Source organism: Rattus norvegicus, chromosome 5 (assembly GCF_021556685.1).
Source record: "Rattus norvegicus strain SHRSP/BbbUtx chromosome 5, alternate assembly SHRSP_T2T, whole genome shotgun sequence".
NCBI lineage: Eukaryota > Metazoa > Chordata > Mammalia > Rodentia > Muridae > Rattus > Rattus norvegicus.
Window position 1 is genome coordinate 1,837,519 of NC_141538.1, and position 21,535 is coordinate 1,859,053.

The 21,535-nt window shown below is 39.2% G+C and overlaps 2 pseudogenes; both read left to right on the top strand.

Annotated features, from left to right (window-relative positions):
• Positions 1-21,535, top strand: part of LOC148005534 (polyubiquitin-C-like) — a 1,830,776-nt pseudogene that overhangs the window by 1,690,204 nt on the left and 119,037 nt on the right.
• LOC148005552 (ubiquitin-conjugating enzyme E2 variant 1 pseudogene) lies at positions 2,254-2,813 on the top strand (annotated as a pseudogene).

Sequence of the window (21,535 nt, forward strand, 5' to 3'; positions counted from 1 at the left end):
TGTGCTGCATGTGTGTGTATTCAAGTAGGTCTTCTGATTCCACAGCATGTTTATAGGCCAGATGGCCAATTTCTGTAATGGGTCATTATCTATGGATTCCTATGTTTGAAGTGAGGGTGTTAAGCTTGTTCTGCAAGTCCTTTTTCCCTCTTGCTGGCCCAACATAATTGTCAAAATTTAAATGAATTTCTTATAAGCAATTGATGAAAGTTATTTACTCATCATGAAGTTAGAAGTTCATATTGAAGCTCAGCAAGCCTCTGGAGTGGCAATTCCATCTTATGTCAGCATAGGAGACTTGGATATCATTTGATAAGGGCTTATGACTAGTTGTATTAATATTCATAGAATGACCAAATTGTTTGATCCTTGAAGAAGTTACCATTAAATTGGAAGACAAAGAACAAGAGCCAAATAAGTCCAGCAGCTACTGAGATGCAGTCACTGACTGAGCTGAGTCTGAGCAAACATCAAAGAAACAGTGAGCTGTACTGTAGCCTAAGTAACGATACAAGCAAAAGCACTAAAATTCCTTGAATGAGGCATATAGGTATGGGAAAAGCACTTCAACCTGGGACTTCACTTGACTTAGGCTGCATAAAAATCTACCTTCCAGAAATATACCTAACAAATATACCTCACCTCATCTCACCTGCATGAAGCTGTATACATATCAAACAATGGACTAAGACTCCCTGCACATAACATTGTTTATAAACTTCTCTTTCATGATCAACTTCCATTCAAAAGTATTCAAGAGCATATCCACATACCGGAGGGAGAAATCTGTTTCAACTGGCCTGAGACAGTAATACTCAGTAAGTCGTATTGAATCCTCTGGAACAACTTTCAAGGGAAACATCCTGTTTAATGTCATATACCTAGTGATCATGAATATGCATTTGATTAAATCAAATTTATCATGGAAACTGATGTTCACAGTTAATTAAGGCTTGCCTAATCAAAAACAGTCAACCCAAACAGAAATATCCACTCTGAACTCTGAGTAAACAATTCCTCCTTCTCGAGAGGTCCACAAATTAAAGCTACACTGAATACCAGTGTTTCTCACTTTGCTTTTGAATAAAGTTTCTTTGTCACCTTGCCCTCTGTGACTTCTTGTAATAAGATGAAAACATCCTGGGAACACCTCACCTAGACAGTAACCTCAGACAAAACTGATAAGCATCTTCTTCAAATAATGACATGAATTATGGAAGCTCTAAAAGAATTCTCCCGTTACTTTTTTGTAAGAACTTCTAAGAATGACACAAGCCATGTCTAATCTCATGCCTATTCAATGAAATCAAAAGTTATAAAAAAAATTCATCCTAGAGTTGTTTTTTGTACCAATTTCAACTTTAAGATATTAAGTACAATCACATTGGAATTCCTTTTTTCTACACAAGTTTTGATAATGTCACCTACAATTAAGCAAGAGGAGAATCCTTAATGAATTTCTCTAAAATACATTTGCATGATAAATAAAATATTAACTCTAGAATGAGAATATTAGAAAAATGCTTGTTTCTGTGTTACTGCATTGAAAATGTAATTTATACCCCTTTGTCATTTTCAAAATGCAGATGTTCATAGTATACATATTAGATTATGTGGACTATTAATAATAATAAAAGTTTCTAACAATAATTGAAGAACAGAGCCAGTACTTTGAGACAATAATGCTTCTGTCACCTTTAATGTATATAGTTTTTGCTATAGGTACACAATGATTTCTACATATGAAAGTCTAAATGCTCTACAGCTCATGCTTTCTGGTTTCAAGAAGTGAAAACTTCAGTAATAGCTTTTAACATCAAAATCAAAATGAAAACAAAATGCATGAACAGAAAGAACAGAAGGAAAATAAAAGAAGGGAAGGAAGAAAGCTTGGAAGGAAGGAAGGAAGGAAGGAAGGAAGGGAGGGAGGGAACAAGGAAGAAACAGGAAGAGATTTGGTAAGTTGCTCATTTGACCGGCTACATGCCAGTATGGAAGACACCCTTGGATGAGTTCGAAAAGTGTACAAGATCAGGCATGGTTGTTCGTATCTATAATTTATTGGTGAATATCAGACATTCAAAGTCATCACTGGATATATAGTGAGCTTCAGGCAAGTCTGGGGTTTATGAGACCCTGTGGAAAAGAGAGAGAGAGAGAGAGAGAGAGAGAGAGAGAGAGAGAGAGAGAGAGAGAGAGAGAGAGAGAGAAGGAGCTAGGGACCTAGGGGTAGAGGAAGAAAGGAAGAACTGACTTCGAGCGATAGCGACGCAAGATGGCAGCCACCACAGGCTCGGGAGTAAAATTCCTTCGAGATTTCCGACTGTTGGAAGAGCTGGAAGAAGGCCAGAAAGGAGTGGGCGACAGCACAGTTAGCTAGGGTCTGGAGGACAATGAGGACATGACTCTCACAAGATGGACAGGCATGATAATTGGGCCTCTACGAACAATTTATGAAAACCGAATATACAGCCTTAAGATAGAGTGTGGGCCACTCTAGTATCCAGAAGCATCCCAGTCTGTGAGATTTGTAACAAGAGTCAATATGAACGGCGCAAGCAGTTCCAATGGAGTGGTGGATCCACGAGCCATGGCAGTGCTGGCAGTGACAGAATTCCCACAGCATCAAAGTCATCCTGCAGGAACTGAGGTGCTTGATGATGTCAAAAGAGAACATGAAGCTGCCACAGCCACCAAAAGGACAGAGTTACAGCCATTAGTCACCAAGGCCCCGGCCTCCCTTCCCCATCCAACCCAAGTCTTCATTTTCCACAGTAGTGAATTTTCTAGATCCATCTGTAGACCTCGAAGTACTGGAGAGGAAGCCCCACTTAGACTTCATCCTGAGACATTGCTCTGATAACTTCTTGTCCATTTGAAATACCTAAGTTGTGCTATGTAACATCATCTGTCGAGTATAACCGCTGTCTGCCTGGTTGAACTTATGGGATCAATAAGGTGTGTTGAAATCGGTTTCCTTTGGGAGCGGTGGGCACAGCTAAGGCAACTGTGGACAGACACGTCTCACACAATCACCTGCTGCTGGCATTTGGCCTGGGTATGCCTTTGCCCGCCCTGCCCTCTGTCACAGCTGTGTGGTGGCCCATCGAATAGATGGGGAGGTTTCAGGTAGCAGCCGTGGGACTGACCACCACTAGGCTTGGGGTGCTCTGGCTGTACCCATGCTTTCTTAAGTCTTAAGTGATTGCCCCATCCAAGCCATGGTCCCCACTCCTCCACTCCCACCCATGGTCAAAGCTTAGATTGTAACCTCCCCTCCCCTGAAATTGGCCGAGGTTGAGGAATTCAGAGCTTCCAGTCTCCCCACCTTTATCAAGGGGTGCTGCTTTCCCCTCCTCAAGTCCCTTGTTGCCCATCACCACCCAACACTTGCTGTGGCCAGAAGCCATCAGATGAGATTGAAAAAGCCTGGCCTCCCTCCCTTAGCTCTGGACCACACTTGTTCACCTGCCACCAGCCTGGGAAGGGAGCGCTGGGTCTGCGGCCGTGCCACCACCATCAGCTCTTGACCTTTGAGCTCAGGTCTAGAGGTGAACAGAGCAGTCACAGGGAGACTCAGACGGGCCACTGCTCAGGGTCCTTGGATATATGCCTAGAGAAAGGCCATGTGGAGAGTCCTCGGTGCACAGGTTCTGAGTTGGTTCCTTTTCCCATAATTGCTTTGTTTTTACACGTTGAAGAGGTCTGAACAGGGCTCTCAGTCACCCTGCCCACCCATCGGGTATGGAGTGGAGTCTGACAGCTGGAGCACGAGGCCCTGACTCTGCTAACTTGGGTTTCAGTGTTGCTCCTCAGACCCTGGTGACCCAGAGGAGCTCTGTGTCACTAGGTTCACATATCATTTGCAGATAGGTGGGCCTGGCTCCTGGCTCATTGACAAGCTCCCCACTCTGTTCAGGACCACTAAATTTTGAAATGTGGATGCATACTGAAAAAAAGGCAATTCGAGGTGTTGCAAAGGGAAAAACAAAAAGGACTGAGCAAAGTAAACACTGGTGATTGTCTCTTAGTCCATTCAAGCCTCATTAAGTTTCAAATTTTTCAAACAAGCCATATGTACAGCAAAATTCAAAAAGACAATGATAATAACCACATGGCAGTCACTTGGGGAGGGAACTGCTCACAGTGGTAGAATGTAAATGAGCTGAATTGATAGTATAAGAATAACGCAAATCCTCAACTGATTGATTTGAAGTATCTTTTCCCACATATGAGCTTACTTTAATGAGAGGAATCGTGGACATATCAACCTTTAATGAAGTACAATTTTTTGAGCCTTCTCTATTCCTATTTTCAGTCATGGTGACTTCATGCAGGATTTTCTGATAGTATATATCAGTATGATATCATCTTAATAAAATCAATAGGAAATACAGTCCAAATTTTTGAATTCCAATTAATTAAAGATGAATATTTACACAAAATTATTTGTATCAAATTCGACAAAGTTGTTTTCGTGAATAAGAAAGGCACACAGAACTAAAACCTTAACAAAAACTAAAATCAAGACCTATAGAAAAGGCTCATGGGTTTTCCTTGATCTCTAGTAGAGAACCTAAGTTCAGTGTCCAGTATCTATACTTGGTGGGTCATTAGTACTTCTCAATCGAGCTCTGGAAATTATGTACCCTCTCCTACATTTTGCAAGTACCTGTACTCATTTGTGCACACATGTACAGATGCATGAAGCAAATATTTAAAACCGCTTTTAAATATGAAAAACTCTAAAAAGTCAAAAAGAAAATGAAGGACAAAGAACAATGATTTGAATATAAGTCATGTTAATACTGTACATATCTATAAAAAAAGTCATTTAACAAAACCTTGAAACAGCATAATTCAGATTATTAAAATGCAGTCCCACACTCCTATCCAGTATTTAATATCAAATTATTCTCTATAGTTATTCAAATCAATAATTTCAACAGGTGCATTTAATAGTCTTTGTTCATTAAACTAATCAAAATCTATGTTGTAGTTATTTGAAGAGAAAGAATTGTATGAATTACGTGATATCAACTGAATAAATATGAAAATTATGTATGCAAACTTTACAAAAGTTAGTTCCAACACAAAAGTATAAATTTACAATTTAATAAAAAAGCAACTAATGGATCAACCAAATGTTAACAACTAAAAATCATCTATGTATGCAATAGAAAATAATATTTGAGATATAAAATTAAGACTTACGGTATTATATTGTTTGTGACACTTGTGAATGGTGTCATTTCCCTAATTTCTTTATCAGCTTATTTATCCTTTGAGTAGGGCAAGGCTATTGATTTGTTTGAGTAAATTTTATGTCCAGCCACTATGCTGTGGTTGTTTACCAAGTAAAGGTGTTCTCTGATGGAATTTTGGTGGTCACTTAACTATACTATATTAACATCTGAAATTAGTGATATTTTGACTACATTCTTTCCAATATTTTTCCCTTTGACATCCTTTGTTTTTTAATTGCTCTTGTTAGGACTTCAAGTACTATATTGAATAGGCAGAGAGAGAATGGGCAGCCTTATTTTGGCCCAGATTTTAGTGGAACTGTTTCAAATTTTTTCCATTTAGTTTGATGTTGGCTACTGGTTTGCTGTATATTGCTTTTACTCTGTTTAGATATGGGCCTTGAATTGCTGATCTTTCCAAGACTTTTACCATTAAAAGATGTTGAATTTTGTCAAAAGCTTACTGAGCATCTAATGAGATGATTATGTAGGTTCTTTTCCTTTGATTAGATTTATATAGTAGACTACATTGACAAATTTCTGTATATTGAACCACTTCTGCATCCCCAGAATTAAGCCTACTTGATCATGTTGGATGATCATTTTGATGTATACTTGGATTTCATTTTTGAGATTTTTATTGAGTATTTTTGCATCAATATTAATAAAGGAAATTGGTATGAAAAAAAGACTTATGTTAGTAAAATAATGCATAAGTTATTTTACTTAAAAAGAAAATCTTATGATCGTATTAATACAGCTAGAAAACATTAAGGAAAAACTTAATACTCTTAAAAATGGGATACACATGCACACAAATTTAGAAAAGTTTGATACATATACATTATATTATAATGTAATTTCAAAAGATAGAACTATCATTGTGTTTGTTATGAATGAAAGGAAGATGTTTCAGACCATAAACAGAAATAAAATTTTCTGGAATTTTACATAAATAAAAGGCATTTAGAAACTAAAATTTTTAATAACATCTCCATCATAATTAGATGAGTATGTTCCTGCCTTCTTGCAATGAACATTGAATTGATCTCTATTGTATCAAGAAAATTGTGATAGCTGTTCGGTACAGAGACTGAAAAGCTGTCCTCTGGACAGCTCATGGTTATCACACTCATGAACCCACAGCACCTGTGTTAACACAATACTTTCACATGATCAAGCCAGCTAGAGTCAGGGCTTAGATGGGGTGACCAAGCCTTGTCAATGCCATATTGAGGGGCTTTTGGCATTTGATGGCTACCGGTGAATGAAGAATCATACATTTGGGGGGGGGTATTGCCTTGGTAATTTGCTTGTGCTTCAATAGATACCCTTCATGAGTGACACTAGATTCTGATTCTTTGATGAGATCTAAAAGGTAAACAGATGAAGACATGGTGTCAGGAGATGTATTATAGGAAATCTGGTGAGATTTGGTAAATAGAATGTAGAGTGCATACAAGTATATTTCTTTATATAAAAATAAAGAAAAATATGAAAGGACAAATGTTTACTTAATTAACAGAAGATAGAATATCTCTATAGACAAATTCTAAACAGCTTATAAACATAAAGCTAGAAATAATAGATGAGTTTAAAAGATGTATAAATTTTCTTCACTGTTTAGGAGATTATCATAAAAGATCTTGGGAGAGAATGTAATGTATTATAATATACTTTCAAATGTAAAAGATTATATCTTTAGCTTAGTGATAAATACAAGATTTTCCACCGACTGAGATTATGTATAATCAGTTTGAGCCAATTCCTCCCTGTTAAATTATATACATTTCTAAATTCCTCAGAAAAACAACCTTAGAATAACTACTTTTAGTCCCCCAAAGTCCAGGGAATTGGGGCAAAAACTCTTCAATGGTTTCTTCAAGCTGTACATAATTATTTTTATATTTATTACTAAACTAAAATTATGATCTTTTACATTGTCACAAAATTTATTTGATACAAATTTTGATTTTTAAGATTTTCTTTAATGTAAATTTCTCACTGATTTAAAATTAATATTGTTACTCTGATGTACATGTATTGTGCCTATACAACACATTTCAGCATAGATGGCTTATACCCAGTCCTTTTCTGCTATTAAAAAATGAAGCTGAGATGATTGAGCACGTGAGTTTAAGGCCAAATAGCAAATTCATGTCTCTAAGTTTATTGTTAGAATGCTTTCAAGATAATTTAGTAAGATAATTAATGGACAACAGTCCAGATTACTTATATAGTTAGATGCTTTCTAAAAAACACCAGAAGTCCACAAAATATGACATTTAATGTTCTTTAACTTTTATTGAGACATGTCCACTCTCACCAGCTCCCCTTTGGTATATTCAAAGAAGAAACTGAAAATCTCCACCTCCATGTGAGGTGATTTATTGTGGCAGACAGGCACTATGCAAAAATTGCTCCAATTCTTCTACAGACTAATTACTGTCCAGAAAAGGAAACATTGCAGAATAAGTTGGCTGAAAATTTCCGCCAAGCCAGAATGATTAGCCGTTCAAAATTCAGTGTTTCAAAAGTCTGTCTGATGATCCTAGGCCAGAAGTCTGAAGACTTGCTCTCACGTGTTGCTCACAGGGAACTGTGCAAATAGAAAATTGTCTCTATAACCCGTCTCAGTTCTAGAAGCCATGCTAGGCTTCCTATATTTACAGATATATGGCCCAGTCTCAGATTACTGGCGGGGTTGAAAACTTAGTGTAATCTTATAACCCACTCAGACTATTTAACTTTGAGAATACATATTTAATTACCTAGTTATCAGATAATACATGAGCTAGCCAGGATATAACAGATTTTAAGCCTTTTTATTTTAATTTTATTTTTTTTTATTTTTTATTTTTTTATTAACTTGAGTATTTCTTTTTTTTGTATGATTTTTTTTTTATTAACTTGAGTATTTCTTATATACATTTCGAGTGTTATTCCCTTTCCCGGTTTCCGGGCAAACATCCCCCTCCCCCCTCCCCTTCCTTATGGGTGTTCCCCTCCCAACCCTCCCCCCATTGCCGCCCTCCCCCCATAGTCTAGTTCACTGGGGGTTCAGTCTTAGCAGGACCCAGGGCTTCCCCTTCCACTGGTGCTCTTACTAGGATATTCATTGCTACCTATGGGGTCAGAGTCCAGGGTCAGTCCATGTATAGTATTTAGGTAGTGGCTTAGTCCCTGGAAGCTCTGATTGCTTGGCATTGTTGTACATATGGGGTCTCGAGCCCCTTCAAGCTCTTCCAGTTCTTTCTCTGATTCCTTCAACGGGGGTCCTATTCTCAACTCAGAGGTTTGCCAGAATTTTATTGAGTATTTTTGCGTCGATATTCATAAGGGAAATTGGTCTGAAATTCTCTTTCTTTGTTGGGTCTTTGTGTGGTTTAGGTATAAGAGTAATTGTGGCTTCGTAGAAGGAATTCGGTAGGGCTCCATCCGTTTCAATTTTGTGGAATAGTTTGGATAATATTGGTATGAGGTCTTCTATGAAGGTTTGATAGAATTCTGCACTAAACCCGTCTGGACCTGGGCTCTTTTTGGTTGGGAGACCTTTAATGACTGCTTCTATTTCCTTAGGAGTTATGGGGTTGTTTAACTGGTTTATCTGTTCCTGATTTAACTTCGATACCTGGTATCTGTCTAGGAAATTGTCCATTTCCTGAAGATTTCCAAGTTTTGTTGAATATAGGTTTTTATAGTAAGATCTGATGATTTTTTGAATTTCCTCTGAATCTGTAGTTATGTCTCCCTTTTCATTTCTGATTTTGTTAATTTGGACGCACTCTCTGTGTCCTCTCGTTAGTCTGGCTAATGGTTTATCTATCTTGTTGATTTTCTCAAAGAACCAACTTTTGGTTCTGTTGATTCTTTCTATGGTCCTTTTTGTTTCTACTTGGTTGATTTCAGCTCTGAGTTTGATTATTTCCTGCCTTCCTCTCCTCCTCCTGCCTTCTTGCTTCTTTTTGTTCTAGAGCTTTTAGGTGTGCTGTCAAGCTGCTGACATATGCTCTTTCCTGTTTCTTTCTGCAGGCACTCAGCGCTATGAGTTTTCCTCTTAGCACAGCTTTCATTGTGTCCCATAAGTTTGGGTATGTTGTACCTTCATTTTCATTAAATTCTAAAAAGTTTTTAATTTCTTTCTTTATTTCTTCCTTGACCAGGTTATCATTGAGTAGAGCATTGTTCAATTTCCACGTATATGTGGGCATTCTTCCCTTATTGTTATTGAAGACCAGTTTTAGGCCGTGGTGGTCCGATAGCACGCATGGGATTATTTCTATCTTTCTGTACCTGTTGAGGCCCGTTTTTTGACCAATTATATGGTCAATTTTGGAGAAAGTACCATGAGGAGCTGAGAAGAAGGTATATCCTTTTGCTTTAGGATAGAATGTTCTATAAATATCCGTTAAGTCCATTTGGCTCATGACTTCTCTTAGTCTGTCGACATCACTGTTTAATTTCTGTTTCCATGATCTGTCCATTGATGAGAGTGGGGTGTTGAAATCTCCCACTATTATTGTGTGAGGTGCAATGTGTGTTTTGAGCTTTAGTAAGGTTTCTTTTACGTATGTAGGTGCCCTTGTATTTGGGGCATAGATATTTAGGATTGAGAGTTCATCTTGGTGGATTTTTCCTTTGATGAATATGAAGTGTCCTTCCTTATCTTTTTTGATGACTTTTAGTTGGAAATTGATTTTATTTGATATTAGAATGGCTACTCCAGCTTGCTTCTTCTGACCATTTGCTTGGAAAGTTGTTTTCCAGCCTTTCACTCTGAGGTAGTGTCTGTCTTTGCCTCTGAGGTGTGTTTCCTGTAGGCAGCAGAATGCAGGGTCCTCGTTGCGTATCCAGTTTGTTAATCTATGTCTTTTTATTAGGGAGTTGAGGCCATTGATATTGAGAGATATTAAGGAATAGTGATTATTGCTTCCCGTTATATTCATATTTGGATGTGAGGTTATGTTTGTGTGCTTTCATTCTCTTTGTTTTGTTGCCAAGACGATTAGTTTCTTGCTTCTTCTAGGGTATAGCTTGCCTCCTTATGTTGGGCTTTACCATTTATTATCCTCTGTAGTGCTGGATTTGTAGAAAGATATTGTGTAAATTTGGTTTTGTCATGGAATATCTTGGTTTCTCCATCAATGTTAATTGAGAGTTTTGCTGGATACAGTAACCTGGGCTGGCATTTGTGTTCTCTTAGGGTCGGTATGACATCAGTCCAGGATCTTCTGGCCTTCATAGTTTCTGGCGAGAAGTCTGGTGTGATTCTGATAGGTCTCCCTTTATATGTTACTTGACCTTTTTCCCTTACTGCTTTTAATATTCTTTCTTTATTTTGTGCGTTTGGTGTTTTGACAATTATGTGACGGGAGGTGTTTCTTTTCTGGTCCAATCTGTTTGGAGTTCTGTAGGCTTCTTGTATGTCTATGGGTATCTCTTTTTTTAGGTTAGGGAAGTTTTCTTCTATGATTTTGTTGAAGATATTTACTGGTCCTTTGAGCTGGGAGTCTTCACTCTCTTCTATACCTATTATCCTTAGGTTTGATCTTCTCATTGAGTCCTGGATTTCCTGTATGTTTTGGACCAGTAGCTTTTTCCGCTTTACATTATCTTTGACAGTTGAGTCAATGATTTCTATGGAATCTTCTGCTCCTGAGATTCTCTCTTCCATCTCTTGTATTCTGTTGGTGAAGCTTGTATCTACAGCTCCTTGTCTCTTCTTTTGGTTTTCTATATCCAGGGTTGTTTCCATGTGTTCTTTCTTGATTGCTTCTATTTCCATTTTTAATTCCTTCAACTGTTTGATTGTGTTTTCCTGGAATTCTTTCAGGGATTTTTGTGTCTCCTCTCTATTGGTTTCTACTTGTTTATTTATGTTTTCCTGTTATTCTTTCAGGCATTTTTGCGATTCCTCTCTGTAGGCTTCTACTTGTTCTCTAAGGGAGTTCTTCACGTCTTTCTTGAAGTCCTCCAGCATCATGATCAAAAATGATTTTGAAACTAGATCTTGCTTTTCTGGTGTGTTTGGATATTCCATGTTTGTTTTGATGGGAGAATTGGGCTCCGATGGTGCCATGTAGTCTTGGTTTCTGTTGCTTGGGTTCCTGCGCTTGCCTCTCGCCATCAGATTATCTCTAGTGTTACTTTGTTCTGCTATTTCTGACAGTGGCTAGACTGTCCTATAAGCCTGTGTGTCAGGAGTGCTGTAGACCTGTTTTCCTCTCTTTCAGTCAGTTATGGGGACAGAGTGTTCTGCTTTCGGGCGTGTAGTTTTTCCTCTCTACAGGTCTTCAGCTGCTCCTGTGGGGCTGTGTCTTGAGTTCACCAGGCAGCTTTCTTGCAGCAGAAAATTTGGTCTTACCTGTGGTCCCGAGGCTCAAGTTCGCTCGTGGGGTGCTGCCCACGGGCTCTCTGCAGCAGCAGCAACCAGGATGACCTGTGCCGCCCCTTCCGGGAGCTTCAGTGCACCAGGGTTCCAGATGGTCTTTGGCTTTTTCCTCTGGCGTCCGAGATGTGTGTGCAGAGAGCAGTCTCTTCTGCTTTCCCAGGCTTGTCTGCCTCTCTGAAGGTTTAGCTCTCCCTCCCACGGGATTTGGGTGCAGAGAACTGTTTATCTGGTCTGCTTCCCTCAGGGTCCGGTGGTGTCTCAGGCAGGGGTCCTGCCGCTCCTTGGCCCTCCCCCACGGGAGCCCAGAGGCCTTATACAGTTTCCTCTTGGGCCAGGGATGTGGGCAGGGGTGAGCAGTGTTGGTGGTCTCTTCCGCTCTGCAGCCTCAGGAGTGCCCACCTGACCAGGCGGTTGGGTCTCTCTCTCTCACGGGGTCTGGGAGCAGAGAGCTCATATGTTTCCTCTTTATGTGGTAGAATCTTTAAATAGAAGAACCTAGCTTTATGATAACACATACTGCTCTTCTTTTTTTATCTTTATTAACATGAGTACTTCTCATTTACATTTCGATTGTTATTCCCCTTCCCGGGTTCTGGGTCCAAATACCCCTAACCCCTCCCTGTCCCTTATATATGGGCTTCCCCACCCCATCCTCCTTCACAGTACCACGCTCCCCCCACAATCACGTTCACTAGATATTCAGTCTTGGCAGGACCAAGGGCTTCCCCGTCCACTGGTGCTCTTACAAGGCTATTCATTGCTACCTATGAGGTGGGAGCCCAGGGTCAATTCATGTATAGTCTTTGGGTAGTGGCTTAGTCCCTGGAAGCTCTGGTTGGTTGGCATTGTTGTTCATATGGGGTCACGAGCCCCTTCAAGCTCTTCCGGTAATTTCTCTGATTCCTTCAACGGGGGTCCTGTTCTCAGTTCAGTGGTTTGCTGCTGGCATTCACCTACGTATTTGCTGTATCTGGGTGTGTCTCTCAGGAGAGATCTACATCCTGTTCCTGTTGGCCTGCACTTCTTTGCTTCATCCATCTTATCTAGTTTGGTGGCTGCATATGTATGGGCCACATGTGGGGCAGGCTCTGAATGGGTGTTCCTTCTGCCTCTGTTCTAAACTTTGCCTCCCTATTCCCTCCCAAGAGTATTCTTGTTCCCCTTTTAAATAAGGAGTGAACACATACTGTTCTTATTGTGTGTGTGTGTGTGTGTGTGTGTGTGTGTGATATAAATGATAATGTCTGGGTATGTTTGCTGACAGAGGACAGAGGAAGACATAAGGCATCTTTCTCTACCACTCTTTCTTTTTCCCATGATACAGGGATACTCTGTCCTAATTTTACAGACATATTAATAAATCTTTTTCCATAGCTACTCAATTTGAACACATTACTTGTACGGGAATTTCCCTTAATTAATTGATTGGCTAATAAAGATGAAAAGAAGCCAATCATTGAATGAGAAGGAGGAGGTGAGTCTTCCAGGTCCTAGAAAGGAAAAGGGGACTAAGGAAGAATAAACAGGTTTTAAACAGGGAGGCAAGAGGGAGAGGAGGCAGGATATAGACTGGAACTGTTAGCCCTGGTAGCAGCCTCCACCACAAGAAGATTTCTAACATAGAATAATTGGTGAGTTTAGAAGGATAGATTTCACACCTAGTGGTTGTCTCATCTGTTTATTTTAAACAAAGAGTACTGGTGTTTTCCATTCTAAGTGACCTAGATGAGCATGAGGGAAAGAACATAGCCAGGCGGCATTCAGCTAGGGTTTTGAATGGAAAGACTGTACAAAAGTCCAAGCTCCAGAGGAGAGGAAACCACTGGAGAGCCGAGGCTGGCAAGAATGTCCCCAGAACTGACTATGGGGTGGTGAACTGGCAAGAGAATGATCTTTGAGATCAGGAGAGGTAGAGCTGGCATTTGTGAGAGAGGCGTTGGCTAGGAAAAACACACAGTCATGGATCTCAGACTCTGTACCAGGATAGGAACAGACACCGTCAATGCCAATACATAGCTGACTTTAGCATGGGTTCATTTTTAAAGCTACATGGCTACAATTACTCATAATGTCCAAAGCATGTGAATAGTCCAGTGGACATAGTAAGGTTTTTCAAAACTTGGCTTAACATGTGTACCTTGTTCCATCAGCTATACTATAAAGAGTGTGTAAGAAACAAATCTAGCTATAATCCCAGTAAGGAAAATACATATTATTTATTTGTTTTGATGAGCATTCATTTTTTTCTATGCCTTTTACATGTTTTGGTATGTCTTGACAGAAATTCATATTAAAAAATGTTCATACCACAACTTTTGGTCTCAATTTCTCTTCTAGTTTTCTTTATGTGCTATGAAGAACATTAGAACTAAAAGCAACTTGGTAGAGAAAGAGTATATCTAGCTTAAACATTTAAGTCAAACCCCATCATTTAGGGAAAGGTTGAAGTGGGCTCTTAAAACAGTAACAATGGAGGCAGGCTGCTTGGGGACTCAATCTGGTTTGCTCAGGCTCATACTTAACTAACATTATAATACATCATGAGTGAACCTTCAGAGGGATTGGTGCCACCAATAATAGACTGAGTCTTTCTAAATCAATTAGCAAAGCAGTCTCTTAAAGACAGGATGTTGAAGACAGATTATTTCATTGAGATGTCTTTTTTGGATGAATCTAGGTCATGTCATATACTTCCTCTACATCCACAAATGTACACTCATCTGTTTTTATAAATGGTAGGATTTTTCAGGAATACATGTTTAATAAATTTAGAAGAAAACTATTAAAAACTTTATAGAACTATTACCCTACTAAAAAATATCATCATTAGCAATTTTCTGAGGAACCAACACAAGACAAGAGAATTATGACATTTGAACACACACAGACACACACACACACACACACACACACACACACACACACACGACTTGATAATAAAGAGACAACGTTCTGATTTTTCTCTAAGAAGACACCACTGGATTATATAGAGCTGATTATTATATTTTATAAGCACAGTCAAGTAAATTGATTTTCCGGAAACTGGTAAAGTTACAGTCTGAAGTTACTTATCAAATAGTTTACATACATGCTAGTTGTGTATCTGTGAGAATTGGCTACTGAAAAATGTCTAGGTTTCTTTTGGAGATCCTATCTGACATCAGTGTTGTTAGTGAGCTAATGATCATTAAGCCAATTTCAGCAACTAAACCAAATATTATAATATTTGAGATTTCAGAGTACTCAGGATATGTACCAGAGACAAAAGTAAGTTTAATTTACTTAATATTTGTAGGAAACAAGTTTTAGAAAGTTTTATTTTTTTTTACGTTTATGGGTACATATATATGGATGTGGACAGATGAAAGAAGTTGCTCAAAAAGTTCAAAAGTTGGCCTTGGATTTTTGACAGTTGAAGTTACAAACTGTTGCTATCCACTAAGTGTGTTTGCTACAAACTGAACTAGAGCCCAGTGAAAAGCTGCAAGCACTGTCAACTACCAAGTGATCTCTCCACATCTTATATAGTATACTTTCAATTATGACCTGAGGCATTATTAAATCTTTCACTGAAAATAGCATGAGCATTTTTCTTACCAGAGGAATCTTTGCTTAAATTTGTTTTTGACAAAATGTGTAAGAAAAGCTATTCACGTTTACACAGTCCCCAAAATAGCTGAAAAGAAACAACACAAGAAAGAGCTTAAACACCACGCATGTGTGCGCACACAAACACAGACACACCCTGTTTCTCTCCCTTATACAGTCAACCAATGTTGTGTTGAGACCATTGAGTGCAACCATTGATTGTAAAAGTTTAAATTCACAGAGGATGGAAGGAAGATGGAGGAAGACAAAGATGATCCAGATTCTGTGTGGCATTAAATAGCCCACAGGTAGCTATGAATATCTTATAAGGCATGGATAATTACAGGACAATTTGTCTTATCTAGTTCCAGAGGGAGAAGACTTCATCATGGCTAGGAAATATCAAAGCAGGACGAAAAGCTGCAAGATCACATCTTGTAACAGAAATTCAGAGCAGACAGAGAGAACCAGATGTAAGCTGCATCAGGCTCCTGTCACCATAGCCAGAGCTGCTCTGACTGCCCTGCCTTCCCCTCCTCCATGAGGCCGGTGTCCTAACTGGCCACTACAAACAAACCATGGATAAGTTGATTTAGTTGAATATGTTGTCACAGCAATGAGAAGAATAACAAATACCATCATCTCCCTGAAATGAGAAGTGCTGGCCACCTCAACAGATTCCTGACTTTTCACAAAGCATTCATTCACAAGAAAGAAGTGAGTCTCTGGTATCATCAAAAGACCAAAGCTGTTAAAAGTCACTATTTGTACAGTTTCCAGGGATGACAAGTTCAGGTTGAAAAGAGAGCAACAAAGTTAGTTACTCAAAAGCTCTTAATGTTTCACAAAGCCGTTTTCACTACAAAGCCTTAATTAAAAGTCACCCCTTAATTATTTATGTGCCACCTAGTGCTTTCCAAAGATTTCCCTAGAAGTGGCAGCTAACCTTCTGCAGAGTAGAGAGCATTGCATACAGTGACTCAGTGACATTCATTCAGACTACTCCCTGGTTCTTCCAGTCTGCCTTCAACTGCAGAGAAAGCTGAGAGCTCATGAGGACTCTGATGAGATTAAGAGCTAGGAAAGTGCTGGTATTTGGGGATACTCATTTAAGGCCCAGGGAAATGTAAAACTCTAAGGTTTTTGTTTGTTTGTATTGTTTTGTTTTTGTTTTTTGATGTTTTAAAAAATCAGCTCACAGGAGAACAATCAGGCTGAGACTCGAACAGATTTTAAAGAACTTATAACAACCCTGATGAAAGAAAAGTGATCAAGTTATCTAATGCAGCCTCCTGGTGAGCAGACTGACTCTGAGGTTTCAGGAGCAAGTGTCTGGCAAACTCCAGCCCCTGGCAGGTGAGTTAAGAACACTTGAGAGAGAAGGATCCCAATCCGGTCCATGTCCATAGTCCCCAAAACAAAGAGCAAGGATTCATTGGATTCTTATATTCCTAGCTCTTGGAGGGTGGAAGCAGGAGTAGCAAAGTGCTCAAGGTCATCTTTGGCTACATCAGTGTGTTCGAGGCCAGGCTGAGCTATGTAACACCTTATCTCAGAAAGCAAACACGCAAGGGAAAATCCCAGAAAACAAACAAATGAGCCACATAGGCACTCACAACTCCTCCAGCATCCTGATAGGACAGGAGAAATGACCCGCATAGGCACTCACAACTCCTCCAGCATCCTGACAGGATGGGAGAAATGTCTTTCCACTTGGACATCTATGGCAGGAAAGCTACAGACCGTGAGCTTTCACATTTTGATGAGCAGAGGGAAAAATTGAGGATGTATCCTGGTGTCCAAGAAGCAGGCCAGCCAACATCTGTCCAGCTGCTGGTGGGAGGTGGTGGGAGAAAGCATTGTGGGAAGCTCTGTGACCAGTGAGACTCAGGATAGGAAAACATCCAGTCTGTTAAACTGAATTTTGGATTCACAAATACAGAGTAAAAAAAAAAAGAAAGAAAGAAAAGAAAAGGAAAAAAGAAAAAAAGAGGTCAGGTTCAGGGCTTTTGGTCTTTCAGTGACTTGTGTGCGGTCCTTGATCCCTTTGGAGTTGACTTGTGTTCAGGGTGAGAGATATGGAACTATTTTCATTTCTCTGTATGCTGCTATTCACACCATCTGTCTGTCAAGATGCTGACCTTTTCCCCAGTGTGTAATTTTGTTTGCTTTGTGAAAAACAAGATGTTTTTACATGTATGGAATTACATCTGGAGCTGAGTCTTCAATTCTTTACATTGATCAATGCGTCTATTATGTCAATAAAATGCTTTTTTTTATTACTGTAGGCTTTTTAATACAACTTGAAATCTGGGAAAAAAGTTTAAATCCGCTGTAATGACATGTATTCTGTGTTTTTCTACAGTTTACCATACAAAGTTATCCATGCAACCATTTCCATGGACATAAATATCAATAATTTATCAATTAAATTCAAATACATTCATTTAGTTAATTTCAGGTTAGTCTACCAAATCAACTGCAAGACCTCAACTCAAATATAAGGGATGATTCTACTAAATCATCCGATACTAATCATATGATACTAAAAATCATAACTTTTAACAACATATGGCATCTATAATTTATTATTTGAGTATGTGCTTAGACAATATCCACTGTAAACTTAGCTTGGCTTAAAACTCATGAACAATATAATGTAGCAGTTTGATCCAGTTCTTCCACACAGCGCCATGCTCCGAGAACTAAGACTCAGATTCAAGATATATTTACAAATACCTTGACTAATAGTGAGGCTCTTCTCTAACTAGATCACAATTTAGAATAACTGACTTATTTTAAGCTATATTCTATAACATGCCCACTTAACCATGTTCAGGTACTATGTGTCTCTCTCCTCATGTCTTCCAAGGTGAATCTCCTGCCGCATTCCATCTCAGAATTATGATTTCTCCAGATTTTCCACTTCTTATTTACCACCTAAATAATAATCCATCAGATTTATTATTAACAAGTGCCATAGTCATATCGATATTAGATATTCTCTCAATAATCCCCCTTTGAAGTACAATAAATGTCTCTATTTCAAATAAAATTGAATAAAATTATAAAAATTATAATAGTTATAAGGTGTGATATATATTTACAATGTCAAGTCCATAGTATGTGGTAATTAAGAAAAATATCCTATTATCTATCCTGTCCTGGTGAGTTCAGAGTTCTGGATCTAAATCACATTTTATCCTAACTTGCATTAACAACCTAACACCATCTTTTTAGGTCTAATAAATCCTCTTAAATATAACAACTTAAGCTTTTATTGAGACTATGATTATCTTGTATTCAACCCCAAAAGACAACTAAGAAGAAATATTTCCTGATTAAGTAGGAAGTGCAGACAAACACTTTCAAAGTTTTAAAAATGGCAGACAGTTGGCGGTCGAGACCACTTCAAAGTATTCTAAGACATTGAAGCACTGTCTTCAGCCCTCTTGTTCAAAGTATCTGACAAACCTTATGTGAAGCAGGAATTACCAAGGATTTGCTTACCCTGTATTGGCAAAGCTTGGCAATCAAGTTCCATGCATTTGTTTTCATTTTGTTTTCTTTTCTTTTCTGGATGGCATTCTGTCTGCCGATTAAGTTAGGGCACTTTCTTTGCCCAGAGGCTAGCTTGCCACAAATGAAGACAGCTCTAAATGGAGTTTCTTTGGAGCTCATCATCTTCTTCTTCTAAGTTCAATGAGGTACAGCTGAGATCTGATATGTTTTGAAAGACCCTCAGACTGAGGAGACTCTTGCTCCAATTCTGAGGACACCCACCACCCCACAAACATGCGGGACTCAGTCTTGATGGAAAAACAAGAAGTTTACTTTGAGATACCAATGCACTGGGGCTTGACACAGTCCTCACTCAGGAGGAATGTGAAGAGCCCAGACCAGCAGAAATATACAGCTTATACAATCATTTAAGGTTACACAGTTTCATTAGCTCAGCTATTTTGGTGCCAAGGATATCTGACGAGGCAGATGTTCTTGTTCTGGAGTTTCGGAGAAAAGGATGCAACCATATCAATACAGCCATTTCAGTACCAAGGATGTCTGACTTGATATATGTTTTTCCATCCTGGGGTTCCCAGGACAAGGACCAAGGATATCTGACTTGGCAGATGTTTCTCTCCTGGTGTTCCCAGGACAAGGCTGTAGCTATGTCAGCAGCTATGTCAGTACCAAGGACATCTAACTTGATATATGTTTTTCATCCTGCAGCACAATCTATAGTGGTCAGTCAGCTTCCCGGAAATGTTTCTTGCCTTGTAATTGCCCTGCAGTAAATACGATCTAAACCGTCTGTTTTATGTTTGGGTACCTTCCAAGACAGTGGGTGGGAATGTGCTTTCTGTACTTTCTGGTCTATTGTCTAACATCTAGGGTCTAAGCAAGGTACAGCTTTAAAGATTCTCATTCTTAAGAAATGGCTGCACTTGATCCATTCTTATCACCCTGTACAAAGCTTAACTCCAAGTGGATCAAGGACCTCCACATCAAACCAGATACACTCAAACTAATAGAAAAAAAGTGGGGAAGAATCTTGAACACATGGGCACTGGAGAAAATTTCCTGAATAAAACACCAATGGCTTATGCTCTAAGATCAAGAATCAACAAATGGGATCTCATAAGACTGCAAGGCTTCTGTAAGCAAAGGACAGTGTTGTAAGGACAAAAAATCAACCAACAGATGTGGAAAATATGTATACCAATCCTACAACCGGTAGACGACTTATATCCAAAACATACAAAGAACTCAAGAAGTTAGGCTGCAGAGAGACAAATAACCCTATTAAAAAATGGGGTTCAGAGCTAAACAAAGAATTCACAGCTGAGGAATGCCGAATGGCTGAGAAACACCTAAAGAAATGTTCAACATCTTTAGTCATAAGGGAAATGCATATCAAAACAACCCTGAGATTCCACCTCACACCAGTGAGAATAAGATCAAAAACTCAAGTGACAGCAGATGCTGGCAAGGATGTGGAGGAAGAGGAACACTCCTCCATTTTTGGTGGGATTGCAGACTGGTACAACCATTTTGGAGATCAGTCTGGAGGTTCCTCAGCAAATTGGAAACTACCTGAGGACCCAGCTATACCTCTCTTGGGCATGTACCCAAAAGATGCTCCGACATATAACAAAGACATTTGCTCCACTATGTTCATAGCAGCCTTATTTATTATAGCCAGAAGCTGGAAAGAACCCAGATGCCCTTCAACAGAGGAATGGATATAGAAAATGTGGGATATCTACACAAAGGAATACTACTCAGCTATCAAAAACAATGACTTTATGAAATTCATAGGCAAATGGATGGAACTGGAAAGTATCATCCTGAGTGAGGTAACCCACTCACAGAAAAACACACGTGGTATGTACTCATTGATAAGTGGATATTAGCCCAAATGCTCGAATTACCCTAGATGCACAGAAGACATGAAACTCAAGAAGGATGGCCGAAATGTGAATACTTCACTCCTTAAAAGGGGAACAAGAATACCCTTGGCAGGCAAAGTTTAGAATAGAGACTGAAGGAACACCCATCTGGGCCTGCCCCACATGTTGCCCATACATATACAGCCACCAAACTAGATAAGATGGATGAGGCAAAGAAGTGCAGGCCGACAGGAACCGGATGTAGATCTCTCCTGAGAGACACAGCCATAGTATGGCAAATACATAGGCAAATGTCAGCAGCAAACCACTGAACTGAGAACGGGACCCCCATTGAAGGAATCAGAAAAAGGACTGGAAGAGCTTGAAGGGACTCATGACCCCATATGAACAACAATGCCAACCAACCAGAGCTTCCAGGGACTAAGCCACTACCCAAAGACTATACGTGGACTGAACCTGGCCTCCAACTGCATAGGTAGCAATGAATAGACTTGTAAGAGCACCAGTGGCAGGGGAAGCCCTTGGTCCTGCCAAGACTGAACCCACAGTTAAAGTGATTGTTGTGGGGGTGGTAATGGCTGGGAGATGGGGAGGGGAACACCCATATAGAAGGGAAGTAGGAGGAGTTGGGGGATGTTTCCCAGAAACCAGGAAAGGGAATGACAATTGAAATGTAAATAAGAAATACCCAAGTAAATAAAGATGGAGAGAAAAAAAAAAAGAAATGGCTACACTAATATCAAACAGGTATCTTTCAGTTTCAATATCAACAAAGTTCTTAAATTAATAAAATTATGTTTAAGTGCCATATTTTCTGAGTGTTTGAAGGACTTCTATTTATAGCCTATTTCAACAACAAAACATTGTTAGGCCTTTTTATAAAGGCTTAACCTGTAGGA